Source organism: Lithobates pipiens, unplaced genomic scaffold, assembly GCF_037356315.1.
Source record: "Lithobates pipiens isolate NorthernLeopardFrog02 unplaced genomic scaffold, aLitPip1_a1.2 Scaffold_19, whole genome shotgun sequence".
Classification (NCBI taxonomy): domain Eukaryota; kingdom Metazoa; phylum Chordata; class Amphibia; order Anura; family Ranidae; genus Lithobates; species Lithobates pipiens.
The window spans coordinates 347,532,420-347,556,849 of record NW_027507764.1 but is presented as its reverse complement, the minus strand read 5'-3'; the positions used below and the strand labels follow the sequence as shown (position 1 = coordinate 347,556,849).

The 24,430-nt window shown below is 41.5% G+C and overlaps 1 protein-coding gene across 1 annotated transcript in view; it reads right to left on the bottom strand.

Annotated features, from left to right (window-relative positions):
* Positions 1-24,430, bottom strand: part of BMP6 (bone morphogenetic protein 6) — a 227,730-nt gene that overhangs the window by 199,505 nt on the left and 3,795 nt on the right. The gene's annotated exons all lie outside the window — the stretch shown is intronic.

The following is a 24,430-nucleotide window of genomic DNA, read 5'->3' as shown; positions in this document are numbered from 1 at the left end:
ATACCTCAATACCTAGATACAAAAAGTATAGTCCCCCTATTTGATGTGTTGCTCTGTTGCGCCGCTAAAAAAATCATAACATTTTTTTATATTCAGTCCCATATAGCAATAGATCCATAAAGAAAGGTTTCAAGTTTACTACATTATGGGTTCCCTCCTCCCCTTTCTCTTGTTTGAGTTTAATATACAGTGCCTTGAAAAATTATTCATACCCCTTGAAATGTTCCACATTTTGTCATTTTACAACCAAAAATGTAAATGTATTTTAGTTGGATTTCATGTGATAGACCAACACAAAATAGCACATAATTGTGAAGTGGAAGGAAAATGATAAATAGTTTTGAATTTTTTTTACAAATAGATATCTGAAAAGTGTGGCATGCATTTATATTCAGCCACCCTGAGTCAATACTTTGTATAACGCCCTTTCGCTGCAATTACAGCTGCAAGTCTTTTTGGGTATATCTCTGCCAACTTTGCACATCTAGAGAGTGACATTTTTGCCCATTCTTCTTTGCAAAATAGCTCAAGCTGTCAGATTGAATGGAGAGCGTCTGTGAACACCAATTTTTAAGTCTTGCCACAGATTCTCATTGTCCTTCTGGAAAGTGAACCTCCGCCAAGTCTGAAGTCTTTTGCAGACTCCAACAGGTTTTCCTCTAATATTGCACTGTATTTGGCTCCATTCATCTTCCCATTAACTCTAAACATCTTCCCTGCTCCTCCACACTCATTGAGCGATGAGCTATGGAGGGTTGGGGAGTGGCCGTCTCAGCAGCTCGCTGAGAGGCTGATACTGCCATCAGTCCAGGCACCAGGTGGGTCCAGACTTCGGAAGTTGGGATGATGCAGTGCCGAGATTGATCTTGGTGACGTCAGCAGAGAGCAGACTTCAGACTGCTCTCTGCTGAAAACAGGTCACTGCTGTTCCCAGGGTCAGTCCACGCAGCTCTATAATGTGGGCCTTTTTTAACATATCTGCTGTCAACAGCACCACTGCAGTCTGCAGCCTCTGTCTGCAGAGTATCAGCTGTGTTCAACATCCAGCCATTTCGTAACCTTATGCATGTAACATATGATTCTGCACCACAGAGCTCAGTGGGAGCAGGTCCTCAATGAGACAAGACCTGTACTCCTCCTTTTTCTTCACTTTCTGCATCACCCTCGCTTAAACAACATTCTCCTGCTGCATTTGCCACAGCATCTGCAACCTTTACTGTCAGGAAGTAATTTCTTGCAGTGGATTTCAGAGGTGTAGTATATGCCACATTCAGCGGGAAAGAAGGTCCTTAGGCTTCGCTGAAGATAGTTAAAGCGGGGTTCCACCCTAAAGTGGAACTTCCGCTGATTGGAACCCTCCCCCCCTCCGGTGTCACAATTGGCACCTTTCAGGGGGGAGGGGGGTGGAGATACCTGTCCTGCCGCGCTGTCTGCTGGGACACACACGGGTCCCAGAGACAGCGTGGACAATTCCTATTGCGCTGCGCGACTCGCGCATGCGCAGTAGGGAACCGGGAAGTGAAGCCGATTCGCTTCACTTCCTGATTCCCTCACCTAGAATGGTGGCGGCAGCAGCCGAGAGCCGAGCGATCGATCGGCCTCGGCTTCCAGCATCGCTGGACCCCGGGACAGGTGAGTGTCCATTTATTAAAAGTCAGCAGCTGTAGTATTTATAGCTGCTGGCTTTTAATATTTTTTTTGTAGGTGGAATCCCTCTTTAAGCAATGTTTCTGCAGCTCACCTCAGCTGCAGATTGATAACATGCCTCATCTCTTCCTCTAATATTGAAGCCTAACCAAGCTGCTTAAATATTGTCCAGCCACTGCACAGTATTTGTGGCTATTGTCTTCCAGATACAGTGCCTTGAAAAATTATTCATACCCCTTGAAATTTTCCACATTTTTTTATGTTACAACCAAAAACTTAAATGTCTTTTATTGGGATTTTATGTGATAGACCAACATAAAGTGGCACATAATTGTGAAGTGGAAGGAAAATGATAAGTGGTTCTTTACAAATAAATATCTGAAAAGTGTGACGTGCATTTGTATTCAGCCCCCTATACCCCTAACTAAAATCTAGTGGAACCAATTGCCTTCATAAGTCACCTAATTCATAAATAAGTCCATCTGTGTGTAATTTAATCTCAGTATAAATACAGCTGGTGCAGCTTGGTGCAGCCTCCCCTCTTTAGGTATTTAACCACATCAATACAGTGCACTTACACCCCCTTCCTGACCAGACCAATTTTCAGCTTTCAGCGCTCTCACAGTTTGCATGACAATTACGCAGTCATGCAACACTGTACCCATATGAAACTTGCGTCCTTTTTTTCACACAAATAGAGCTTTCTTTTAGTGGTATTTAATCACTAGTGGGTTTTTTATTTTTTGTGCTATAAATAAAATAAAACGTAAATTTAGTTTCTGTCATAAATTTTTGCTAATTAGTAATTTTTCTTCATAAATTTTGGCCAAAATTTATACTGTTACCTATCTTTGGTAAAAATAACCCACATTAGTGTATATTATTTGGTCTTTGTGAAAGTTATAGAATCTACAAACTATGGTGCCAATCGCTGAAAATTGATCACATCTGATCAGGCCTTCAGTACATCAGGTGTATCTCATTTCTTGAGACACTAAGGCCGCGTACACACGCGGGGACTGTTCGCCCAACTTTGTCCGTCAAACAGTTTCAGCAAACAGTCCGCTCAAAATTAGCATGGACGGACTTGCCCACACACGACGAACGAACAGTTTGCTGAAACCGTGCGCGATGACGTGACGGACGGGACGGAAAATACAACGTCCTATACACTGCATTATAACTTTCGGCGTGTAAATCCTTTCTGAGCATGCGCGGAACTTAGTTTGACGAACAAGCCTACACACGAGGGGACTGTTCGCTGAAACTTTGTTTTACGGAATTTCCGAAAAACCTTGTTCAGCGGACTGTTCGCTGAAACTGTCCGCTGAAAGCCCACACATGAGCGGACTGTCCGTCGAAACACTGTTCAGCGGACAAAGTTAGGCGAACAGTCCCCGCGTGTGTATGCGGCCTAACAAGTCAGGAAAGTACAAATACCCCCCAAATTACCCCTTTTTACAAAGTAGACATTCCAAGGTATTAAGTAAGTAGCATGGTGAGTTTTTTTAAGTTGTAATTTTTCCCACAATTCTTTGTAAAATGAAGATTTTTTTTATTATTTTTTTTACAAAATTGTCATATTATCAGGTTATTTCTCACACACAGCATATGCATACAACAAATTACACCCCAAAATACATTCTGCTACTCTTCCCGAGTACGGCGATAACACATGTGTGAGACTTTTACACAGCCTGGCCACATACAGAACACCAACATTGATGTAGTACCTTCAGACGTTCTACGAGCAAAAATGACGCATCTCATTTCTCAACCACCTATTACATTTTTGAAGGCCCTGGAGTACCAGGACAATGGAATTTCCCATAAAATGACCCCATTTTGGAAAGCAAACACCCCAACGTATAATCTGTGAGGCATAATGAGTCTTTTGAACGGTTAATCTTTTTCCAGAAGTTTTTGGAATATGTGGAAAAAAATTAAAACGCATTTTTTTTTACACAAAATTGTCAATTTATAAGATATTTCTAGCACATAGCATGTATATAGCAAAAATGACACCCCAAAATACATTCTGCTACTCTTCCCGAGTATGGTGATACCAAATGTGTAGGACTTTTACACAGCGTGGTCACATAGAGAGGCCGAACATTGAAGTAGTACGTTCAGGCATTCTAGGAGCATAAATGACACATCTCATTTCATTCCTACCCATCACACTTTTGAAGGTCCTGGACCACCAGGACAGAGGAAATTACCCACAAAATGACCCCATTTTGGAAAGCAAACACCCCAATGTATATTCTATGAGACATGGGCTGCAAATAGGTACTCGGGTACTCTGATGGGCTGGAGATAGGTACTCTGGTACTCTGATGGCCTGGGTACAGGTACTCGGTTACTCTGATGGCCTGGTGGCAGGTACTCGGGTACTCTGATGGCCTGGTGACAGGTACTCGGGTATTCTGATGGCCTGGTGACAGGTACTCGGGTACTCTGATGGCCTGGTGACAGGTACTCGGGTACTCTGATGGCCTGGTGACAGGTACTCTGATGGCTTGGTGACTGGTATTTGGGTACTCTGAAGGGCGGTGACAGGTACTCGGGTACTCAGATGAACTGTGACAGGTACTCAGATGAACTGTGAAAGGTACTCGGGTAATCAGATGAACTGTAATAGGTACTCGGGTACTCAGATGAACTGTGACAGGTACTCGGGTACTCAGATGGACTGGGACAGGTACTCGGGTCCTCAGATGGACTGGGACAGGTACTCTGGTACTCAGATGGACTGGGACAGGTACTCGGGTACTCAGATGGGCTGTGACAGGTACTCGGGTACTCAGATGGGCTGTGACAGGTACTCGGGTACTCAGATGGGCTGTGACAGGTACTCGGGTACTCGGATGAACCGTGACAGGTACTCGGGTACTTTGATGGGCTGTGACAGCTACTCAGGTACTTTGATGGGCTGTGACAGGTACTCGGGTACTTTGATGGGCTGTAACAGGTACTCGGGTACTTTGATGGGCTGTAACAGGTACTCGGGTACTTTGATGGGCTGTAACAGGTACTCGGGTACTTTGATGGGCTGTGACAGGTACTCGGGTACTCTGATGGACCGTGACAGATACTCGGGTACCATGATGGACTGTGACAGGTACTCGAGTACCCTGATGGACCGTGACAGGTACTCGGGTACTCAGATGGACTGGAACAGGTACTCGGGTACCATGATGGACCGTGACAGGTACTCAGGTACTCTGATGGACCATGACAGGTACTCAGGTACTCTGATGTGCCGTGACAGGTACTCGGGTACTCTGATGTGCCGTGACAGGTACTCGGGTACTCTGATGGGCCCTGACAGGTACTCGGGTACTCTGATGGGCCGTGACAGGTACTCGGGTACTCTGATGGGCTGTGACAGGTACTCGGGTACTCTGATGGGCTGACAGGTACTCTGATGGGCTGTGACAGGTACTCAGGTACTCTGATGGGCTGTGACAGGTACTCAAATACTCTGATGGACTGTGACAGGTACTCTGATGGACTGTGATTGACAGGTACTATGAGGGGTGGTGACAGGTCCTCTTTATTGGGGGGGGCAATCAGTGTGCTTGATGTGTACTGTAGGCGGTAACGAGATGTTACTGCAATCTCCTCCTCACGCGATCGGTGTGTGAGGAGGAGAACCCGGTAACATCTCGTTACCGCGGTTTGTTTACATTTTAGTGATCGGCTGTGAAAGGATCACAGCCGATCACGTGGGTAAACAGCCGGCCAATGGCTGTTTATCAGCATTGGTGACGAGCAGTGTTCCCGGGGGAAAACGCCGCCACCGACGTGCACGCGCAGCGCGCTCACGATCGCGCGCATGCGCCGTGCACAGTCGGGTGTGACCATCTGTGATCGGCCGTGATTTCATCACGCCCGATCACGTGGTAAACAGCCATAACCAATGGCTGTTCACCCCCTTCGGTGGCGAGCGGTGTCTCCATGACACGCCGCCACCGAAGAAACAGGGGTGCGCGCGCACGTTCGCGCGCATTCCCTGTTTAAACGGGAGGCCGTCATATGATGGCCTCCCGCCACAATAGGTGCGCCGTCATTTGACGGCCAGCGGTCAGCAACTAGTTAATGACATTTGGCAAACAGAAAGCAGCTTTTGTAGTCTGTGCACCCACAAATAAAGATCACTAAAACTGTAGCACCTCCTTATTCCTGAGCAGTTGCAAGTGACCCCCAGTTGACTTTAGAGGGCTAGTATTTTGGTTTTTATGGTCTGGTCCTTGATGTATGATGGGATGAAAAGAAGCTGGTCACCAGTCACTTTAGTCTTTTTTTGTATATTGATAAACTCTACAATAGGAGAAATAGTTTAGGTGTGTAGGATACCTGAAAAAAAGAAAAAAACACAAAAAAGCAAGGCCCAAGCAGAAACCTTTACACAGACATCCAGGGAGAGGCCCCAGGGGTAAGATAATTCTGGAAAGGTGCTCGCAAACATTTATTATTTCTCAATCTCTAAACAAGGCCCTCAGGCATTGGTTGGGTCAGATACATAACTCAGTAACTGTCCTTCCTACTTTAGTAGTACTATTTTACTGGAACCATCTTCATAGTCCCAGGCAGAAACTGTAGTTGTTCCTGATACATACAAAAAGGTAGTCCTAAAAAGGGCTGTTTGGTCTCTGAACTGTGAACAATGGGGGATTACACAAAGATATGTAGCCCACTACACTGAAATTCACAATAAATCAGTGCAGTATAGAAACTAGTTTTTCCCCACACTGTCAGCTCTTCCTGAACTACTCAAACACACACTGGAAATGGCTTCTGGGAACCCACTTTTCTATGGTGAGAGACTGGCACATAACAAATCCTTCATTACTGGCGATTCTAAAGCCTTGCACACTATTGGATTGTTGGCCAACAAAACCGTTGACGTTTGTCTGAAGGGCGTTGGCCCAAACTTGTCTTTCATACACATGACACAAACTTGTCTTTCATACACATGACACACAATTGGTGGCCAACAATCACGAACATAGTGACGTACTACTTTTTTTTTAGCTCTTTAGCGCCACCCTTTGGGCTCCTTCTGCTAATTTCATATTAGTAGAAGTTTGGTGAGTGTTGATTTGTGCTTTTCATTTTGTGCTTTTCATGTCGTGCTTTTCAGTTAGTTTCTGAATGGCCGTTCGTCAACCAGACATGTTGCGGAATCAGAGGAGATAATGTGTTATTTATTATTGGCCTTGGAATTATTGCTTTGACATAATTTTTTTGGTTAAATAATGATTTGATTTGGTATATTTTCTATATTTTTTTATGCATAGAATGCACTTTTGGTTAAGTTCTATTGGCAGATAGCATATCTAATTTTATTTGTCTCCTTTTTTTAATGCACAATAAAAAAAATTGTGGAGAATAATACTTGGCTGTATGTTTTACTTTAAATGACAGCTTGGGAGAAGGCAGTTACATTTAAAAAAAATACAATGTAAAATTGACAAGAGACAACAACACAGTTGTATCTTTCATATTAAAAACTATGGGATAATGGTGTTGTGGTAACTTGCCCAAAAAAAAAAAGAAAAAATAAAGCATAATAATTTTATTCTTGATATCAATAGAAAAAAAAAGGTATTTTTTAACTCCATCAGTATCACCAACAAAGCAGCTTCATTATTATCACATTAAAGAAGAAGAGAATTGTGTGCAGCATTTCGAGATTTCCTAATTTGCCACATCACGAATGTTAATTCTCCATTACGAATGCTAGTTTACAAGACCGACCACTTCTGGCTTGTTCTTGCTTCCGAGCATGCAAGAATCCGACAACAGACATTTGTCCACAGAAAATTTTAAAACCTGCTAGCCAAAATTTGTCCACGGAAAATCCGTCAACAATCGTCCGATGGAGCATACACAAGGTCGGATTTTCTGCCAACAGCCTGTCGGAAAATCCGATCGTGTGTACAAGGCTTGACCCTGCTGACCACAGTAAGGAACATTATGGGTCCATTAAAAAGTGTTCTGATACATTTTCCTATAAATTGTAGATACCGTGAACCTTGCACCCCCTCCCCCCCCCCTTTATTCACTGAAAACTCACCAGGCGGAGAACCCAAACTTCATTCCTAGTTTTAGCCGGTTATGTCCCCCTTTTATGATGCATTTTATCACTAAGGACTTTGTAGATGGCATGGGGTGAGAGTCCCGTTGTTATACATTTAACCTATTCCTGATATGTAGGCAGCTCCTCGCAGTTTCCTACCTGGCAGTACATATTCATTTTTCTTTCATAACCTGTAGCTCTATTTAGCCAATGTGAACAAAGAAAGGAAGCCAGCAATAAAAAGCTGATGGGGATTGATATATTGTCACCAGGCTAGGAAAGGACTGGAAATCAACAGCAGTAAAATCTAATAGAAATTCTAAAAATCTCCTACACTATCCCAAAACTACAAAAACACATTTTAGCTAGAGATAAACTTTAATAACGTGCACAGACGTATGTTAGTATTTTTCCAATACAGGCTTTTGGAGAAATTCCCCTTTGTTCTATATTAGCATTCCTTAAGGATGTAAACAGCTTGGTTATCGTGTGAGCAAAAAAGTGATAAGATCTGAAAACAGAAACCAAATCTAATCTAAAAAGCAGGAAATTCGAATAATGAAATGTATGGCACAAGGGCAGTCACCGTAACAAGCCCCTCTGAAAAGGAAGGTCAGCATCTGGCTTCCTTTCAGCAGTTTTCTTATCAGAACAGACCTGAAAAATATCTGTTCAGTTTTGTGAAAGTCATTTTTACTCAAATATGTAGAGCTATTTCTTATAGCATGGAACTCCTAATACTGAAAGTTACTGTAAATATTTTTTCTGGAAAATATTAAAATGGAATTATAGCGGTCACATGTTATGTTCAGACAGCACTGTGATTTAATTATTTTTACAAATTTCATTTTTAAATTGTTGTCTCTTAAAAGTCAAGTCTACGCACAGCTGATAGTTCAGTCATTCTACCCACTTATGGATAGATGTTGAGGAGTTGTAGCTCCTTATACATTTTGGGATCTCCGGGGATGTTGTCTCCCTAATGCAGCATTAAAGGGATATTCTGTATATTGGTTTTCTACATGATTTCTTTATTATAGAACCAACTGAAAAAAAAACATAGCTTTTAAAAATGCTTTTCCTTTCTTATTAGTAATGTGGATGTTTAGAGTTCTTATGAGTCAGCAGGTGGAGCTTACTCCCTTTCACGTTTTCCAATTTCTCACTTTCACGTAAAGCCTGATTTTTTTTTTTTTTGTACACACAACTGAATGACTGCTCTCAGTGATTCATCACTTATTAGAGGGCTCTGTCTGCGGTTTCAGCAAAACATAGTGAGAAAAATAGTAGGAAGCTACTTATAACCCATAGTGCTTTGAAAACCCTTTGTCACATATTATATGTGTGCTTTTAAAGCAAAGACTGTTTACAAACAGTGAAAGAACAACAACAACAGTTTAACAAAGAATACATAATAAACACAACTGATCAAAAACTATTAAAGTTTCGCTTTAACACGAAAATCCAAAAAGAAACTTCACACAACTTGAGAACCCAGGTACGGTAAAACCTTGGTTTGACAGCAACTTGGTTTGACAGATTTTTGCAAGACAAGCAACATTTTTTTATAAATTCTGACTTGATATACAAGCAATGTCTTGATAAGTAGCATCAAGTTACAGCTGAGTATAAGCCCCTGTACACACGGTCAGAGATTCCGACGGAATGTGTCCTATCGGACCGTTTTGTCGGAAAATCCGACTGTGTGTGGTCTCCATCGGACTGTTTCCGTCGGAGTATCTGACGGACCAAGTTTTCCAACTTGTCCGTAAAATTTTCCGACAAAATGCTCCAATCGGACATACTCCGATCATGTGTAGCCTACTCCGACGGACAAAGTGCCACGCATGCTCAGATCAATGTCCTAGACCAAAGCTATTGGCTACTAGCCTGAACGTAGTCCCGTCGTAACGAAATAACGTCATCACGTTATGTACAATCGGATTTTCCAACAACTTTGTCCGACCGTGTGTATGTAACAGTTTTGTACAAAATCCATCGGACAAAATCCGTTGGACAAAATCCAACGGATTTGGTTGTCAGAATGTCCGACCATGTGTACAAGGCCTATAAGAGCAACTCAAATTGTTACTGATTAAAACAGGAACATCTAACTATGCGGGGTAAAGCTGTCCACATAGACCATCCTCCTCCCCGCCATCAACGTCATCCCTTCCACGCTGCACTCCATGAGCGGATCAAGCCTCGCTTTCAGATCACTCTGCTGCAGGGTAGTCTTCCCAGTCACGATTACATATTGACAATGGTGAGAGCCGGTGGTGCGCAGGATGGTCTATGTGGACAGCTTTACCCCGGATGCCTGCATACTCAGATGTGTTAGTTTTAATCATCAACCATGTGAGTTGCTAAATGTTGTACATGTAACCATATTGCTACTCTTATAGGTGCCTCTCTTCTCATTTATACTCTGTAGCTCCTGATTAATTTTTCTTCTAATCCACTTGTGGAGGCTGCCATTTGTGGATGGACATTTTATGGTTACACAACGTATCACATTGCTATAATCTTTTTATATGGACTATAAACTGAAGGACTTACAAATAAATGGTTGTGGAGTGAATAATCTGAGTTTCCATTATCTCTTATAGGGAAATTTGCTTTGATATACAAGTGCTTTGGATTACAAGCATGTTTCTGGAAGGAATTATGCTCGCAATCCAAGGTTTTACTGTACAAAGATAACTAGTGTTTTTCAGGAGATGTATAAAGCTGCTGGTTACCTTGTTTCTATTTTATTCCTAATAAAGAAAAATATTAAAAATACATAAATGCATAATTCACAGGCATACTGTTTTGCGTGTTACAGAACCACCTGTTGCATTTTAATATAATATGCAATAAATAAAAAATCTGAATGGAGCATGTGACCCCCCTAAAATGGCAAGTCAGTTCTAATATGGTTTTTAAAGGTTTTTAACATTTGTAAATATTTTAACTACTCATATGGGCTAGTATATAGTGACTGTAGTATTTGCATATTAATACAGCAAGCATATAATTATGTTTTTACATGTAATGTTACTACCCTAGAATTAGAATATGGCTCAAGGGATAGAGAATGGTCACATATCTGGTAAGATTGAACTTACTTCTCCCAAAAGTAAAATCAAACATGACATAAGTCCCTTTAAGAATACACATAATACAGGATAAAGAATGAATAACATATTATTAGTGTAACCTTTTTTGGAGCATTTTATTATCTCAGTTTTTCCATGGAAGAACTGACTAATATTTTATATTAAATTTATAAATCTTTTCCTAATAATGGAAACAACATTCTTTGAATTTTTTCCTCTTTTCTCTTACATTAGCATTGCAAGAACATTATCGTTAAAGGTTGAACTGACCCATTATTAAATGAAGACAAATAAACAAAAAAGAGTCATTCACAGTTTCACAAAATTAGTAACTTCTGCAACTCACAAGTGTTTGATCTCAATTTTTATTAGAAAAACTTTTTTTTTTTTTTTTTTTTTTTTTTAATCTGCTGGGTTACAAATAGCTAAAACTCAGGCGGTGTAAGCCACTTGCTTGATTGCTGCCAGTTATTTACAATTACAACTTTCATTGAGTGCAGTCAGTACTGTCCTCCTCACTATAGTTCTGTCCTATTGTAAAGAGACTTGCACTAGACACCCTGTTGTTTGCCCTCTTGTTCAATCACAGAACACTTTGTATTCTGTGAACCTATTTACAAAATATAAAGCATTGTGAATGCATTCTGGGATTGGACAGGGAACACGTGGTAGAAAGGGTGGCTTGTATGTAGGAAAGCCACAAGCCTCTAGTCGGAGTTCCTGAACGTATAGTAAAAGCTGTACTTTTTCTATAGCTCTTGGTAGAAAATGTATTTGCAGCTTGAATAAAACATTTTGTGGACTCTTAAAATATTTGGCAAAAGATTTTGTAGAATAAGGTTGCCACTTACAAGCCATTGTTTTAATGTGATTAAGATTTTATTGATACTTGAAAAGACTGGGCAACAAATGCAGGAAAACAAGTGTTTTGCTTCATAACAAATACTACATTGTTAAAGAAATCTGCTAGCATGTTGCTACCAGCTGAGCATAAATCAAGCACAATTTATTGGTCCTTAAATGTTCCGGTAATAAAACAAAACCAAATTAATGATATACATTTACCCCATAGACAGGCATGGATTTTCATCGCTTTTGAGCTCACAGCTACAATTCTCTTCTAGGATCACCTCTTCTACATTGTATATAGAAATGATCATACTTAATTGTCCTAACTTGTCCATAAAAAATTTGAGAACGTGTTTAAAAGCTTATTTGAGATGACTGATCTTATCCTAATAATGTGGAGAAAAAAAACCTGTGATTTATAACCATACAAGGAAAAGCTGCACCTTTGTCTCTGACAATCAGTGGCGGCCCTTTTGCAGGGCGCAGGGGCGCTGACCCCCATCCTTGTGTCCGGCCCCCTAATCTACATGCGGGGTGCCAAACACATTGATTCCAATGGGGTTTTTTTTTTTTGAAGCACCTGATTGGAGCCACAGACTCTAATCGGCTTCAAAAAAGGGTGGGCTCGTTGTGTGACAATAGCAAATTAATATTTGCTATTATCACACTGATTCTCCTCCTGGCCAATCAGTAATCAGGTTAATGAGACCCATTTCCCGACTGGCTGAAAGGAGAAGTGATTCTATTAGCTTAGGAGGGGGGAGGAGACGCACCTGCTGACACCTATAGACACATAACTGCTACACCATACTGGTCATTTGGCCCTGGCCATACATTTGTGGATTAATGCTAATCAGTTGAAGGAACATTGCAGTCAAATACAGACTAGCATTTCTCCTTCTTGGACTTCAATAAGGAGTGTAAAGACAAATGAGGGTGTGAGTAATATATAATATCCAATCAGATTTTAGTTTAGTTTTTTTTAACAGAAAAGTTTATTAATTTTGAAAAAGACAAAAAAACAACAAAAACAGTGGTACATTTGACAGTCCACAAATACAGTTTAGACAAAAACAACTTGATAATACAGTAGAGGGTAGTGTTTCTATGCCTGGGGACCCAAGCAGTTTGAGGCCTAAATCGGTGAAACAAATAAAAGGGGTCCCAAAGGTTGGGTACAAGTCTAAATCTACATTGAATATAAGTCATTGGAGGGGAGTGGTGGGGGGGGGGGGGCGCCTTTCACGTTTTACATTTCAGCAGATCTCGGGTATTCAGTGCCTGAATCCAAACCCTACTCCAAAGACAAAAGCCGCTCCTTAACCCATGCCACCCATATCCTCTCAAACTTTTTAGGGCAGTTGCATCCTGTATAGATTCATTTGTACAGAGGCACAGCTGCATCTACTAAGTATCTCCAGAGTTGCACCGATGAGGGGGAGGGGTCATTCAATTTCTGGAGGATCGCTTTTCTGGCATAAAAGACTGTGTAGCATACAATCAGTTTTTTTGATTGGGTGGTCTCAAGTGTATCAACAATACCCAGGAGTAATGGTATTGGGTCACGCAGGACAAGTAGCTTGCTAATTGAGTTAATATCTTTAAACACTCCATCCTAGAAAATCGCTGACAGGACCAGGTTACATGTATAAATGAGCCCACCTCCATGTTACATTTGGGGCAGACCGGGCTCCTGGTGGGGTAGCTCTTAGCTAGCCTCTCCGGGGTATAATATGCTTGGTGTATAAATTTAAGTTGGGTGAACCTATCTCTCGCGGAAATCATGAGGGGAAGGTACTGTCTGAATACCTTCCTCCCAGTCATCATCAGTGAGTGCAGACACGTCTGTCTGCCACTTGGAGAACAATCGAGTCACCTTGGAGGTGTCTAGCCTGACAAAGTCAGAGTAGAGAGCCGTCAGTGGCTTAATGTCCTCCAATAGGGTTGAGCATGTGCTCAACCCTATTAGTCGCTAGAATAACAGGGAGGGGGAACTAAGCTCCGTGGGCATGGCAGAGTTGCAGGTAGTGAAAAAACATGTGGTTAGGCACTCCACGATCTCTCTTCAGAACGTCAAATGTGAGCCAGGGACAAATTGTGAGATGTCCTTGTGTATAACAACATCTAGGTATTTAAATTGTGAGACCCTTTGCAGGGGAGTGTCAGTTGGCAGCCTATCATGTGAGGAGTGTAGTGCAAAGAGGACCAATTTTTCACAATTGATAAGTATGCCCGAGTATTTACCGAAAACGTCAATAAGTAGAAGGGCCTCCCTCAGTGAGGTTGTGACATTGCTAAGGTACAAAAGGGTATCATCAGCATATAGGGAGATTTTTTTCTTCTACAGGGCCTATTGAAATGCTGTGCACCATCGGTGAGGAGCATAGTAGGATCGCCATTGGTTCCATTGCCAATGCAAAAATAGGAGAGAGCGGGCAGCCCTGCCTAGTGCCCCTATGAAGACCAAAGGTGGGGGACAGGACTGAATCAGTGTGTACCCTTGCTCTTGGGGATGTGTACTGAGCCTGCACCCAGGAAATAAATTTATGGCCAAAGTCGAAACGTAGCAGGACCTCTCATAGATATACCCATTCACAGAGTTGAATGCTTTTTCAGCATCCAGGGAGGCCACTGCGTCAGATTGGGCCAGGTGATCCCCAGAACCCAGAACTGTGTACAACCTCTGCAGATTGATATCTGTACCCTTGCCCGGCATGAACACGGTTTGATCTTCATGCACCAAGGTTTGGATGACCTGATTCAGTTGCTTAGCCAAGATCTTAGTAAGAATCTTGGCATCAGCATTGAGCAAGGAGATGGGACAGTAGGAAGCACACAGCTCGGGTCCTTGCCCGGTTTTGGTATGACCGCATCTGCCATAGAAGCCATGAGGGTCTTGTCTTTTAGGGACTTGACTATGATCTCATGAAATTTGGGCATCAGCTATTCACTATATTGTTTGTAGAATTCCAGTGGAATACCATCTACCCCCGGGGTCTTTCCTGCCTGCAGGTCACCCAAAGCACATTGAACTTCCTCTATTATTATGGTGCTGTCAAGGTGTTCTCATGCAGTGGCGGTGAGGTTGGGAAAGGTAATCCGGTCAAGAAAAGAGGTCAGTTCTTCTTTTGAATACCCAACCCTAGATTAGTATAATTCGCCATAGTAGGAGACAAATCCTCATTGATGGCCGTGGGGTCCACAATAATGACCCCATTTGCATCCTGTATATGGAGGATAGAGGAAATTGGTTGCTGCTCCTTGACCAACCAGGCCAAGAGCCGTCCGTTCTTTTCCCCTTGTTTGAAGATGTGCTGTGTTTGTGCCAGTTGTTTTTTCGTTTTTGTCACCCTGAGAAGCATCACTTCCCGGTATGCAGATTGCATGTCCAGGTATGTGATTGGATTACGAGAGAGGACGTACTGTGATTCAAGAGTCTGTGCTTTAGCCTCTGCAACTGCTATGGTGAAAGCTGCATTTTTGTCTAGCTCGGGAAATAGAAGACTGGCAACAACCCCTGATGTAGGCCTTAAACGTGTCCCAAGTGTTACCTATAGAGGCATTTCTTACGTTCATCGACCAAAATCCGGTCGTGTATTTAGGAATTTCTATCTCTATTGTGGGATCAGAGCCATTAGCGTGAAAGTCTCTCAGAAGGAGGTGTTTTGGTCCGGAAACTGCACAACACAGAGGCATGATCCGATATGCCCCTAGGGAGCACATCAACCTCGTGCCCCCGGGAGAGCAAGCCCCCACTAACATAGATCAGGTCTGTGTGCAACATGGCACAGTAGGATGTGGAGTGGCAGGTGTAGACCCTATCTGCCGGGTGCCTCCACCGACAGACATCTATCAGGCCGTACAGGGGTGCCCATTGCAACAAGGGACAGTCCACACCGGTCCCCTGGGACAGTCTATCTACAGATGGATTCGGAACCATGTTGAAGTCACCAGCGATAATAAGATTATCGGTGGGATAAGCAAAGAGGAGAGGGGTCAGGCACTTCAAAAGAGCAACAGTAGCCGGTGGCGGTATACAGATTCCCAGAATAACCATTTCAATAGTATCAATAACCACATGTAGTAACGTGTACCTACCCTCCAGGTCCATCTTAACCTCCGGCAGCTCATATGTAAGAGATTTATGTATTAAGATACTAACACCCCTGGCATAACTGGAGTGTGTTGAATCAGATTTTAGTTTACTGAAGTCAGACCATGAAAATAAGAATTCTGACTGATTGTTGTGGGTAGCTGTTCTTGCCCGTTTACCTAAGGGGCTGTATCTGAATATGTTTTTACATTTTTACTAATATGAAATTAAAATACAACATGGAAATTGAGAACACCCCCCCCCCCCCCCCCCCACCACCACCACAAATTATTTGCAAAAGGTAGGTCGATTTGTAATCCTCAATCCCTGAATCATCTCTTCAATAAAGGCTATTATTGATGTTCTATAGAAAGATAGTTTAGACATACAGCTGTTCCCATTATGAAAAATAGCTTTCAAATTTCAAATTTTTCATAGTTTTGGCATCATAGAAATCACAGTACTAGGAAGACCATGATTTTCACAGTCTATAGCATTATAAATATATTTTTCTTGTGTGTTTTTCTTAGAATGATTGCTAGGAAGTATGGATAAGATTCTTTGCCATGAATTTAAACAAGATGTAGAAAATGATGACTTCTACCACAATAAGAACTCAAGCGAGGTACCTCTGACATGCCAACACTTATTTCATTTTATGTTATATATTTATACTTCATTTTAGCCATTTTATGGAGAGGAATGCTGTTTAAGAATGGAATGCATTGGAGATAGCCTCTTACTCCTGGGGAAGAAACATGCTGGGTAAAAATGCTGACAGCAGTATGCTTTAAAATACTTGAACATTTGTTACAGGCACAGTTATGTCCACGAACTGTTATTGTTATGTGGAACAATAGAATATGTAAGATCTAACATGAATAATATGGAAAGAATCCAGTGTAAACCTCCCAGATACCATGAAAATAAAACCTTAAGTAGAAAATTCTCATACTGTTATGTGCTGAGTAGGTAGACCAAGGGAACAGACAGAAGGCAACCAGATCTGTCGATCAGCATTACTGAGCCCTTGTACACACGGTCGGAGATTCTGACGGAATGTGTCCTATCGGACCGTTTTGTCGGATATTCCGACTGTGTGTGGTCTCCATTGGACTGTTTCCGTCGGAATATCCGACGGACCAACTTTTCCAACTTGCCGGTAAAATTTTCCGCCAAAATGCTCCGATCGGACATACTCCAATCATGTGTAGCCTACTCCGACAGACAAAGTGCCACGCATGCTCATATCAAATTCATAGACCAAAGCTATTGGCTACTAGCCTGAACGTAGTCCTGTCGTAAATAACATCATCACGTTATGTACAATCGGATTTTCCGACAACTTTGACCGACCGTGTGTATGCAACAGTTTTGGACAAAATCCATCGGACAAAATCCGTCGGACAAAATCCAACGGATTTGGTTGTCAGAATGTCCGACCGTGTGTACAAGGGCTGACAGTGCACTTTAACTGAAACCTAGAGAGTTAACCTACCCAGACCTGAGATAACATTTGCCTGATTTGACAGTTTTTTTGGATGGATCATACAGAATAAATAAAATGTCCCTGTTGCTACTGTTAAATATATAGAAATAATGTAATTTGCCTGAACAATACCAATGTTCGCCCCCTTCATTTTCTATTTACCTCTAGAGAAATATTCTGCAGTTGGGCTCACTAACAGATTGGAGTGCCAGAGGTTAATCGCATGATACTTGCACATCCAATAGTCATTGGGTATTCTATGGGCACTTTGAAGCTAGTTAGAGGCACAAGATGAAATGCACAGATAAAAAAAAAACAATAAAATATATTTTTGTACAGGTTTCACTAAAATATCTTTCCAAACATTATCTTGGCATATGTAAACTAGAGAATGTAAATTTCACAAACATTCTCAGGTGAGGAACCAACCGGGTGCATTTGTTCTAATTGGAAGTGATTGATTCTCCACGAGGGAATCTTTGTAAAAGTCACATTCTATGACCTATAAATAGACCCCATAGTTACGTTCCTAGATTGAGTTATTTCGGGGCTGCAGTCAGTGGTTTTACTAAAGGGGGCTAATTATTTTATGAACAGGGGAAACAGGGTTGAGCAGGAGATGGGGATTTCTGGAACACTTTACTTTCCTTCAATTTGATGAATAAAGTAGGCAGACTTCCTTTCAACTCTATTTGTATTATTTATAGTTATACTATTACACCTTAGGCTCCGCTGCAGGCTAACGACATTGATTTGGATTTGATTCCCAAATTTGGAGTACATCCTCCACAAAAATATATGAGATTGTAGGCTCTATTGACTGCAGAACCCCTGCTTTCGTGGCAAAAAATTTTTTTTTTTTGGCAATCTCTACCTCTAGGGATACAAACAGCTTTAAGAACTTTACAGAAGTTCGGCACTGGTGCATTCCACCAACAGCTGAAAAATATTCCACCTTGATTTTTGACACCTTTCTCCTCGATTACACCAATGTGAAAATAATGTTGTTTTTTTTAAGACTTACTTTTTCCAGAAGTCTTTAAGCCAGTTACATGAGTACAGAGTGTATTGTTGATGCCCCTCCGGAATATGGCCTCATACTATAGCGTACATCTGTGCCTGCACCGGGATGCACATTTGTCCCATGCATCCCCATGAAGGTACTCCCAATCATGCCAAATGGGCCGCAGTGACTGCACAGACACATAAGCTACTATTCCCAATTTGACAGTGCAGGTGCGCTATACAAAAGCAGACCCACGCAGCTAGTAATTTGGGAGCAGTGGCTGCATCCCAACTGAAATGAATCAGACTGCCTGCATGGAGATACATGAAACACTCGTGCATCCCAATGTAGGTAAACATGGCCTTCACACAGACATACACTATAGTATATCTGTATGAATGTGGCCAATGTCCTCAGTTTTCTGGCTTGAATGACTCCTAAGAACATCTTGTGGAAGAGAATAGGTGCTTTGGGGTACCATGCCATAGAAAAGATATTACAGAGATGTTTTTTGTTTTTTTACTGGGGGTGATGGGGTACCATTTAATGGGTAAGTGCTGGGGGACCATTTAATGGGTAAGTGCTGGGAGACCAATTACTGGGTAAGTCCTGGGGGACCATTACTGGGTAAGTGCTGGGGGACCATTACTGGGTAAGTGCCGGGGGACCATTTAATGGGTAAGTGCTGGGAGATCAATTACTGGGTAAGTGCTGGGGACCATTTACTGGGTAAGTGCTGGGGGACCAATTACTGGGTAAGTGCTCGGGACCATTTTTTATGAAAGAAAATGCTCTCTGAGCTTTAATGTGGGAAAGACATTATACTTGGAACTTTAGGCAAATAAAACAAGTATCCATGAAAAAAAATCACTACATGTATTTTGAAATACTCCTAGCATAACTACCTGGAATATATTCTAATGTTATCTACCTGAACTCTGCAGCACAAAAGATTTCTAACTGAATGTTACGCACTGTGTGCCAATAGCTGTGTTACATTGGTAGCTACTGAATTGGGCAAGGTGTGTAAATCACAAAAGTGGCTGTACAGAATTAAAAATATTTTGAAAGGTATAAAAGCTCTCTATATGTTCTATAAATCCTTTTTTTTTTCATGTGGTGTTTATGTTACCTTGTTCAACCCCTGGAGAGACTGAATTTAGAATTTGTATTTTATAACCTGTATAAAAGCTCTCAGTATGCATTTCTGTGATATTATATATCCTATTTATTTTTTAAATAGTTTCTAGTTTTTAAATCTAACCCATATTTTATCACTGCTAATCAACTAGGTTATTGAATTACAGGATACAGACATTTACATGCTCACACATACAGATACTAGATTCGTACAGTTAAAGCAGAACTCTGGCCAAAAATAACAAGATAAAAATGAATAGTCCGTTAAAACATAAAAAGACAAAACAAGCTTTTGCTGCTATATTCAATTCAGAGATTTCCCTTGCAGTACTTTTTTCATGGTCATGCAGTAAGGTTTCTATACCCCCTCCTCCCTTTACCAAGCCCGGGGGGGCGATTGACGGGGATTCACAGGACAACTGAAGCAACCTACAGTGACCGATGATTGCAATGTGCAAGAAAGGTGAAAAGATTCACTTGTGGTTGGATTTTTCCATTGTTCTATGTATTTAGGCTAAGGTTGGTGCTAATTAAAACACCCGTACTTCTGATTGGAAGGGTGAAAAATATATGGTCTGGGTGAATGATAGGAAAAGGGGAAGGCGGTTTCAATTTCCCTTTTCCTCATGGGAAAGTGGTGGGAATAAACGGTTTCAAGCTCTCCCTGGGTGCTCGTGCTCTCAGGGGGATCTTCTGGCCAATGTGGATTATAATATTACTGCGCAAGATATCAACAAAAATGAACAAAATTGAGTAGGATAGCTGCTACACGAGAATGTGCCAAAAATTCAAATCAAATAGGTGCAAAAAATTTAGCACTAATAACATGTGTACATCAATAAAAAATGTATAAGAAACATAAGAAATACATAAGAAACATAAGAAATAAGTCCAACATATTAAATTGAATCAATATATATATAAAGGTTTCAAAGTAAATCTCATAACGTGCCACAAAGAGTCCAGCAGAGTTACACCGCCCAACATCTTTGTGACAGATTCTCTATCTGGAGCTACAGGCTATCTTCTTATTGAGTGTTTATGCCTTAGCACAGGGCCCTGGAATATACTAACCAGACCTTTCTTGGTCACATACTGTGTCCTGTGGAAATATTTTTCCTGCATATGTTCTGAAGCCTCATCATTCTCTTTGAAGCTCACAGCCACTGTGCTTTCATCTAGAGTCCACCAGTCTATTAAACTTACACCTGCTAGGCTTGATATTGAAATTCTTACATCTCCATAGCCAAGATTTTGATGAGAGTGGCTGGGGTGTTCTTCAGTCGGGATCTTAGACGTGGTCGGAGGACACCTTGGAGGTTCTGGGTTCCTGTATCCAGTGGAGAGAGTTTTCCATCCCTGTTCCTGTATTTAACGGAGAGAACCATCCATTTTTTACATATTGATTCAGTTTAATATGTTGGACTTTGGTTTCTTATACATTTTTTAATGATGTACACATATTATTATCGCTACATTCTTAGTATCTTCTGGGCACACGTGGCTTGGGAGAGGGATACAGGTGACCTCTCCTGGGTCTCGTGTATATGCCCAGGAAAAAACTGTTTAAACTGGGCTTATCTGGCCCCCAAAGGGACTATAAAGAGAGGGTTCTGTCCTGTTAGGCACAATCTCCTTAGAAGACTGAGCTGTGGTGTTCCCCTCCCCTTTTGTCGTGGCTGTAATTATGTGGTGGTGTCACCTTTGTATAAGTAACGATACAAAGTGGGACTAGTTTGTTAAAGTTGATAAAGTTTTCAAATGTTTGTATTGTGTGGAAAGTTATGAAGTTTGTAATATATTATATGCAGCCTGAGGTGTAGTGGCTAGGTTGCTTAAAGTTTATATATTTAGTCTTTTATATGATGAACTGATATATTGTTTTTGAAACCAATAATAAACAGCCTTATAAAATCCAACACTTGTCTGCATTTCTTTAATTTAAGTATAGTTTGCTATTTATGGTTCCTGCTTGCTGTCCCATGAGCCTACCATTCTGTTGGAGCTCATAGTAAACACAGTTTACTACACTTCAGTTGTGAATGAACACAGTGAGTGAGCGTGTTTACTGTGTTTATTTATAAAAAGGAGGGGGCTGGTAAATGACATATTTACTCGCCCCTTCCCCCGCTTTCTATCCTGAGACATCCCCCGCAGCAGCCGGGAGGAGAGGAGAGGAAGGAAACCAGCAGCACTGGGGACAACCCAGGGGGCAGTAGGGGGACTCAGCACCACACGCAGTAATTAGGGTGTGCCCAGGCACACCTGGCAAACCCTTTGCGCACGCCTATGATCACACTACACCTGCATTGGATGCACTACTTTTGGAAACACACTGCAACCAGATCACATTCTGGTGTGAACGAGCCCTATGGGCAGATGATTCATGTAGCTGAGATCCACCCCTCGTGCCCCTTCTGCCCCCCTGTTGGACAGCAGGGCTTCCCTTTGCATTTAGCTGATATCTGCATAGTGCACTAACCCAACTGTAATATCCTAGGAGGCTCTGAGAAGAAGCCAACTACACCTGACTGTGTACTCGCTATTGACTTGGTTGGGACCTCCTTGGAAAGAAAGGCGAGTCCACAGGCTTGCTGCAAAGAAATCCTGTTCTCAGTAAAATGTTGTCATTTCAAATCTCTTTCAGTTCTGTACGTTTTAATTACCTGATTTTTATGCTTCAGCTTTAATACATTCCGAGTCACTGTCCTGGGACAGGTAGGTAGGTCACATGTATAGCTGTATGCTTGTCCTGCTTTAGTGATCCTAAAAGTATTAACGTCATAGACTTATAGGAGGCACATTTGTTTTTGCTATTTATTCTGGTAAACACTTGAGAAATACTGCATCTAAAAAATAAAAAAATAACAAAAATGTAATGAATTTGCCCAATTTTGGATCCCTTTAAAGTGAAAATAAACTTCCATCACTAGCTTTTACCTAGAATAAGGCTTACCTATAGGAAGCGTAAATATCTCCTAAACGTGCGCCATTTAGGAGATATTTACTGTACATGCAGTCAGTGACATCACTGTCGCATGCACTCTGAAGGAACGGCCACTCGCGCTGTTCCTTCAGAGACCCGTGCACCCATGCGCATGCACAGAAGTGACGTCATTGTGGCTCCAGCCAGTCACAGAGCCGGAGTCCGCAAACCCGAAAGCATGATGGGTGAAGGTGGGAGCGCCTGCAGCTCTGACAACTCAGTGCTGGAAGAGGTTTGTTTTAAAGAGGAACTGCAGTCTGCTCACATAATTTGTAATGAAACATCCACACGGCTCCCGCATCATTGGATTTGATTTACAGCAGCGGGAGCCAATGGATGCACTGCTATCAATCCATCCAATTCAGAGCCTGGACCACCGGGCAGAGGAAGAACACGTCTCCGCCGAGAGAAATTCCAGTTCTCAGGTAAGTAAAACAGGGGGGGGGCTGGGTCACTGCCAGGTGTTTTTCTGCCTTAATGCATAGGATGGTGAAAAAAACACGAGGGCTTACAACCCCTTTGAGGTAAGTTTAACATATTGTGCTAGTTTGTGATGCATACTAGCACATTATGACATTACCTTGCAGGGTAACAAGAAAAGAAAAACATCCAGCTTTAAAGATCCTGTAAGTAAGGAAAATACTTTTTTGTTCTCTCTTGATCTGCTCTTAAATCCTGTTGTGGCCAACAACACACAGCTTTTTTTTGTTGACTGAATGGTGTCAGCCCTGCCCAGTTGTCTCTGGATAAACTACTCCACCAGGCACCTTTCTATTATAAAAGGTAATTCGTTCTGTAGAGCACTTTAAACGGAGTTCCGCAATGCAATGTCCTCACACTAAGCCGACCCATCCCTTGACTCCCGGGCAGAGGCGCCAGCATTTTCACAGGCTGGTTCCCTACTGCGCATGCGCAAGATGTGCTGCACATTTTGAGTGGTCTTTGCTGTCTTCTGGGACCTGTGTGTCTCCCAGAAGACAGCAGGGGGGACAGGACATGGCGTTATTTTGTTATAAATATAATATTACAAAAAATTTCAATGGTGTATTTAAAGTGACACTAAACTCTATTCAAGTATACACTTGTCCACTGTTTATTCCAAACAAATGCAAATGAGAAGGAAGAGGAAAGGTTCAGAAGCTCACAGAGGATAAGGAGAATAAGGCAGAAAAAAATACAATAAAAAACAATTTAATCAAAAATAGATTACAGGGCTGAAAAAAAGTTGTTGAATTATTCTCAGAGAATTAGGATATTGTTTCATTTTATATATATGGGATGTATATATATATATATATATATATATATATATATATATATATATATATATATGGATATGCAATTAGCAGACCCCCAGCTGTTGCAGAACTACAAGTCCTATGAGGCATAGCAAGACTCTGAAAGCCACAAGCATGACACCCAGAGGCAGAGGCATGATGGGATTTGTAGTTCTGCAACAGCTGGAGGTCCGCTAATTGCATATCCCTGGTCTACAGGCATACCCCTCTTTTAAGCACACAATGGGGTTTATTTACTAAAGCTGGAAAGTGTAAAATCAGGGTCACTTCTGCATAGAAACCTATGAGCTTCCAGGTTTTATTACCAAAGCTTAATTGAACAAGCTGGGGTTAGAAGCTGATTGGTTTCTATGCAGAAGTGATCCTGATTTTGCACTTTCCAGCTTTAGCAAATAAACCCCATTGTGTACTTAAAAGTTGGGGTATGCCTGTAGACAATGCACTTAGCGGACCTCCAGCTGTTGCAGAACTAGAAGTCCCATCATGCCTCTGCCTCTGGGTGTCATGCTTGTGGCTTTCAGGGTCTTGCTATGCCTCATAGGACTTGTAGTTCTGCAACAGCTGGAGGTCTGCTACTTGCATATCCCTGCTGTAGACAGAAAGGGAATAAATAAGAAGAATATATATATATATATATATATATATATATATATTTTTTTTTTTTTTTTTTTTTTTTTAAACAAGAAATAAAGAAGAATAGTTTAATGTTGTTTTTTTAAGAATATCCATTAAT